General features: G+C 38.1%; 1 long non-coding RNA gene across 4 annotated transcripts in view; it reads left to right on the top strand.

Annotated features, from left to right (window-relative positions):
• The window catches only part of LOC128847966 (uncharacterized), a 150433-nt gene that overhangs the window by 2150 nt on the left and 141543 nt on the right, over positions 1-6740 (top strand). For 3 of the 4 annotated variants that reach the window (XR_008446967.1, XR_008446966.1, XR_008446964.1), the window contains exon 2: positions 437-602. This is a non-coding gene — a long non-coding RNA (uncharacterized LOC128847966). The remainder of the gene's footprint in view (positions 1-436; positions 603-6740) is intronic. The other variant, XR_008446965.1, reaches the window with a different exon arrangement.

The raw sequence follows: 6740 nt of genomic DNA, 5'->3' as shown, positions 1-6740 counted from the left end.
CTGTAGGCGTAGGTAGTGTCTACACCAAAGCAGCACAGTGGTGTAGCTGTGTCGCTGTAGCATTTTAAGTGTAGACAAGCCCTAACAGAGCCCAGAGGAAGTAAGATCTCAGGGTTGCGAGAGCTCTCTATCTCCCTGGACAAAGGGTTGAGGACTAGGGAAAGCTGTAGATAGAATTGCTACATGGGATCATGTTGGTGGAGGTAATATAAATAAAACTCACAGAGATGCTAACAGAAAGTGTCCAAAGCTTTTGTGTGGGTCTCAGGACAGGAGTGGAGCCTGCCCTGTTACAAGAATAATAATATTTGCTTGAAATGTTACAGTATTAAAACTAAATGTTGCCTACTACCTCTACCAGTTCAGGCAAAGACTTTCTTGTCTAGCATGTCACACCAGTGGTAATTGTACCTTTTTTTTTTTTTACCACACTCAGTCAAGGTTCTAGGTGCAGTTGCAGCTTTTCTTCCTATGCTGAGCATAAATGAACTGGCCATTTAAAAAAATAAAAAATGTGGAAAAAACCTAAAGCCCATTTGGATTTAATCCTAACTCAGGATGATGATGACCTTACTGGCATATGGCACCCTGTCCCAAAGTAGGTAAGTTATATAGTTCCTATGCTCGTTTTTTTTTTTTTTTTTTTTTGGGGGGGGGGAGGGGACCCGCTCAGGAATGAAAGCAATTAAAAGAAAAATCAAGTAGAACACAAAGTTCTGTTGAATTGTAGGAGACATGACTTTTGATTCCTTATGTCTCAATCCTCCCCTGTTAAAAACAGTATTAGATTTTGTTAATATTAATATTTTTTAGTGTCAGAGCAAGTTCTTGGTACCCAAGAATCCAGGATGGAGATTTCTTAATGGGACTTCTGAACATCCTGTCATTACTTCCTGTCTCTATTGTTCTCCCTTGCCATTTAAAATTCTTGGATCAGCTGTGTTCCTGACACATTCCTGTCAGGGAGGTTTTTACTACATTTCTTGGTCTTCAACTGATTCCGGGCCCTCTGATCTTCTTATCTCTCTGACATTGTTTCTTGTGTCTCCATAAAACTGTAACTCATGCTTCTTTGAAATTGTTCCTCCATCCAGTCACAGACTCATAGGCCTTTAGTTCTGCCTTGGTATTTCCAGCACTAGGACCACACCATACCTTCCTGGGTATAAGTGAGACAGATCATTCAATTAATAATCAGTGTGTGTGAATCAAAATAAATTGCTTTGTATCCTGGCTTTTTCCCTCACATAAACACCACAATTTATGTGCAAACCAGTGCCTGAATTTGAACATCAGTATACTATGTGTGTGAATCAGTGAGATTTACATTAGCATATATTATTTATACAGGAACCATTGAGTTACATAAATACATTAAAACAATACACCGAGTACACCACTGTGTGTAATACAGCAATATTTTAAACAAATCCAGATGCTGCCAAAATTGCAAACCAGTTCCAGTGCTATAGCTTGCATTTAGGTGGCCAGGAAATCTTAAGCTTCAGCAGTGGATCCTGTTAGCCATTTTGAGCTTTGTCCAGCCATTTCACAAAGAAATGTTTTTTTCATGCTTTTTGGACATAGCCTGTGCTGTGAGACTGGGCAGCAAAATGATCTCCAGTTTATGGAAAATGGCAACTTTGCTTTCAGAAGGTGATTATTGATGTGGCATGAAGAGGAGTGATGTTGCCTCTGGCGTCTGTAGTAATAAATATTTCAAAACAACAGAATATGGAGTTAGGAAAATTACAACCATGTTAGTCATTAGAATTGTACCAGATTTCTACTGCCAGTGAGTATTCGGCTTAAATTTTTATATTCAGGTTTGGCCAAATACATTTGAATTTAAATAATTGGGTCTTGGATGGTTATTTGAGGACGAGTCAGTCTAAACATACCCAGCAGTTCTCACCTGTTTCCCTATCCATTCCCAAGAATTGATCACAAAAGTGGCACCAGCTGGTTGCATGCTCTTTACTTCTTCCATACTTTAATGCTGCACCTGTTCTCAAACAACAATCATCTCCAGCATTAAGGAAACTTAAAAATAGCAGGAAGGGAAGCCTGACAAGAGAGGGGCTGTGGAAGATTCTAGGCAGCAACTCTGCAGAGAAAAGAGTAGATTTAGGGTGACTGTTACCTTTATTAAAGTAATAAAGTTATTTGTTCAGTGTTAGAAGAAAATGACTGTGATTTTTTGCCATTGCCATGCCAGCAGCCCTAGCCTCCAGTCAGTGGAAGCCAGTCTTAAAGGGAATGCGTCTGTGCAGGACTGAGGGGAAACATCAAGTTAAAAAATCAGAGAATATAGTATTTCATGCTCCAGTAGAGCAAACAACTAATTTTTCAGTTCATTCTTTGTACTGAAAAAAAAAATTTGTTTCAGGTCAGATGGTTCATTTGACCTGAAACAAAACATTTTATTTTCAAGGTTTTTTAAACATATTTAAATAAATTAAAAAAAAGTTGTTTTGATTGAAAGATTAAAACATTTCATTTAGAAAATGTCAAAACAAAATATTCCATTTTTTTCAGATTTTATTTTAGTGTTTGCAGTCAAAAGAATTGGGTCAATCCAACACAGATTCACAAAATGTTTTGGTCAACCCGAATCTGCATTTTTTTTTTTTTTTTTTTAAAATAGTTCGACCAAAAAAATTTAGCCCTATCCTTCAGAACGAAACAAAAATGAACAAACCAAAAATCTGATCAGTAATGGTAAGGAGAAAGTAAAAGAACTCTAGTTCCTCTGAAATATTTGTATTTAATTTTGTAAGGTGCTCGGCTACGTGGAAGATAGTGATATAAAAGCCTAGATTAAAGAGAGGGAAAAGGTGATACACGTGAGTTGAAGAGGTAATGAATAGGACTAAATATGAAAAGGGACGTGACCTCAGAATTTTAGTTTATATTTCTTATTGTGCTGTTTGAAAATATTAACACTGTGACAAGCTTCCCATGGGTGGAGTTAAACTATCAACCAATGTGAGAAGAAATTGTATAGAATGCAAAAATACTTGGTTTCCTTTTGCTGCATAAAACATCTTATCTTTCAAATTATTTTCAAAGTAAAATACTTCTCATCAAACAATAAATGACAGTTTTCACTGGGCAAAATTAATCACTAGTTGTACCTCTGTTGACTTTAATATCTAGAAAGATTAAAGGAGGGACCTGCGGGTCTTCACTCACAGGTTGTGTTTCTGGTTCTGACCCCTAATATTGTGTAACCCTAGGACAAGTCACTTAACTCATAAGAACATAAGAACGGCCATACCGGGTCAGACCAAAGGTCCATCTAGCCCAGTATCCTGTCTACCGACACTGGCCAATGCCGGGTGCCCCAGAGGGAGTGGACCAACAGGCAATGATCAAGTGATCTCTCTCCTGCCATCCATCTCCATCCTCTGACAAACAGAGGCTAGGGACATCATTCCTTACCCATCCTGGCTAATAGCTATTAATGGACTTAACCACCATGAATTTATCCAGTTCTCTTTTAAATGCTGTTATAGTCCTAGCCTTCACAACCTCCTCAGGTAAGGAGTTCCACAAGTTGACTGTGCGCTGCGTGAAGAAGAACTTCCTTGTATTTGTTTTAAACCTGCTGCCTATTAATTTCATTTGGTGACCCCTAGTTCTTGAATTATGGGAATAAGTAAATAACTTTTCCTTATCCACTTTCTCCACATTACTCATGATTTTATTTACCTCTATCATATCCCCCCTTAGTCTCCTCTTTTCCAAGATGAAGAGTCCTAGCCTCTTTAATCTCTCCTCATATGGGATCCGTTCCAAACCCCTAATCATTTTAGTTGCCCTTTTCTGAACCTTTTCTAATGCCAGTATATCTTTTTTTAGATGAGCAGACCACATCTGTACGCAGTATTCGAGATGTGGGCATACTATCGATTTATATAAGGACAATAATATATTCTCACTTATTCTCTATCCCCTTTTTAATGATCCCTAACATCCTGTTTGCTTTTTTGACCGTCTCTGCACACTGCGCGGACATCTTCAGAGAACTATCCACAATGACTCCAAGATCTTTTTCCTGACTTGTTGTAGATAAATTAGCCCCCATCATATTGTATGTCTAGTTGGGGTTATTTTTTCCAATGTGCATTACTTTACATTTATCCACATTAAATTTCATTTGCCATTTTGTTGCCCAATCATTTAGTTTTGTGAGATCTTTTTGAAGTTCATCACAGTCTGCTTTGGTCTTAACTATCTTGAGCAGTTTAGTATCATCTGCAAACTTTGCCACCTCACTGTTTACCCCTTTCTCCAGATCATTTATAAATAAGTTGAATAGGATTGGTCCGAGCACTGACCCTTGGGGAACACCACTAGTTACCCCTCTCCATTCTGAGAATTTACCATTAATTCCTACCCTTTGTTCCTGGTATTTTAACCAGTTCTCAGTCCATGAAAAGACCTTCCCTTTTATCCCATGATAACTTAATTTACGTAGGTGCCTTTGGTGAGGGACCTTGTCAAAGGCTTTCTGGAAATTTAAGTACACTATGTCCACTGGCTCCCCCTTGTCCACATGTTTGTTGACCCCTTCAAAGAACTCTAATAGATTAGTAAGACACGATTTCCCTTTACAGAAACCACGTTGACTATTGCTCAACAGTTTGTTGTTCTATGTGTCTGACAATTTTATTCTTAACTATTGTTTCGACTAATTTGTCCGGTACCGAGGTTAGACTTACCGATCTGTAATTGCCGGGATCACCTCTAGAGCCCTTTTTAAATATTGGCGTTACATTAGCTAACTTCCAGTCATTGGGTACAGAAGCCGATTTAAAGGACAGATTACAAACCTTAGTTAATAGTTCCGCAACTTCACATTTGAGTTCTTTCAGAACTCTTGGATGAATGCCGTCTGGTCCTGGTGACTTGTTAATGTTAAGTTTATCAATTCATTCCAAAACCTCCTCTAGTGACACTTCAATCTATGACAGTTCCTCAGATTTGTCACCTACAAAAGCCGGCTCAGGTTTGGGAATCTCCCTAACATCCTCAGCCGTGAAGACTGAAGCAAAGAACCCATTTAGTTTCTCCGTAATGACTTTATCGTCTTTAAGTGCTCCTTTTGTATCTCGATCATCAAGGGGCCCCACTGGTGTTTAGCAGGCTTCCTGCTTCTGATATACTTAAAAAACATTTTGTTATTACCTTTGGAGTTTTTGGCTAGCCGTTCTTCAAACTCCTATTTGGCTTTTCTTATTACATTCTTGCACTTAATTTGGCAGTGTTTATGCTCCTTTCTGTTTGCCTCACTAGGATTTGACTTCCACTTTTTAAAAGATGCCTTTTTATCTCTCACTGCTTCTTTTATATGGTTGTTAAGCCATGGTGGCTCTTTTTTAGTTCTTTTACTGTGTTTCTTAATTTGGAGTATACATTGAAGTTGGGCCTCTATTATGGTGTCTTTAAAAAGTGCCCATGCAGCTTGCAGGGATTTCACTTTAGTCACTGTACTTTTTAACTTCTGTTTAACTAACCCCCTCATTTTTGCAGGTTCCCCCTTTTGAAATTAAATGCCACAGTTCTGGGCTGTTGAGATGTTCTTCCCACCACAGGGATTTTTGAATGCTATTGTATTATGGTCACTATTTCCAAGCGGTCCTGGTATAGTTACCTCTTGGACCAGCTCCTGCGCTCCACTCAGGACTAAATCTAGAGTTGCCTCTCCCCTTGTGACAAGTTTCAGAGTAACAGCCGTGTTAGTCTGTATCCGCAAAAAGAAGAACAGGAGTACTTGTGGCACCTTAGAGACTAACAAATTTATTAGAGCATAAGCTTTCGTGGACTACAGCCCACTTCTTCGGATGCATATAGAATGGAACATATAATGAGGAGATATATATACACACATACAGAGAGCATAAACAGGTGGGAGTTGTCTTACCAACTCTGAGAGGCCAATTAATTAAGAAAAAAAAAAAAAAAAAAACTTTTGAAGTGATAATCAAGCTAGCCGAGTACAGACAGTGTGATAAGAAGTGTGAGAGTACTCCCCTTGTAAGTACTCTCACACTTCTTATCACACTGTCTGTACTCGGCTAGCTTGATTATCACTTCAAAAGTTTTTTTGTTTTTTGTTTTTTTTTTCTTAATTAATTGGCCTCTCAGAGTTGGTAAGACAACTCCCACCTGTTTATGCTCTCTGTATGTGTGTATATATATCTCCTCATTATATGTTCCATTCTATATGCATCCGAAGAAGTGGGCTGTAGTCCACGAAAGCTTATGCTCTAATAAATTTGTTAGTCTCTAAGGTGCCACAAGTACTCCTGTTCTCCCCTTGTGGGTTCCCGTACCACCTGCTCCATGAAGCAGTCATTTTAAAGTCTATAATAGGTGCCTAATGCTATATTCTTATAACTCATCTTTAAAATGGGTATACTATTACTTACCCTTAGTCTGTGTTTTGAGGCTTAATTCATGTTTATAAAGTAAACTGAGATCTTCAAATGGAAGATACAACAGATGTACAATTTACACTTGTATCATTCTTGTGGGTTTAGAACCAACCAATAATTTCATATAAGTGTTTCCAGTAGCTAATCAGCCACTCACTCTGCGATATAGAGGACTCCTTTTATACCTAAAGAAGATTAAATTAGTTTTTTTGGGCAATTTATGAAATAATGACTTTTGGGTCATGACTCATTTTAAAACATGTGACTATTATATTGATTGTGATATCCACTCTTGGC

Source organism: Malaclemys terrapin, chromosome 1 (assembly GCF_027887155.1).
Source record: "Malaclemys terrapin pileata isolate rMalTer1 chromosome 1, rMalTer1.hap1, whole genome shotgun sequence".
NCBI classification, from domain to species: Eukaryota; Metazoa; Chordata; order Testudines; family Emydidae; genus Malaclemys; species Malaclemys terrapin.
Note: the sequence above shows the minus strand (reverse complement) of the source record. Positions and strands in the feature narration are given on the sequence as shown.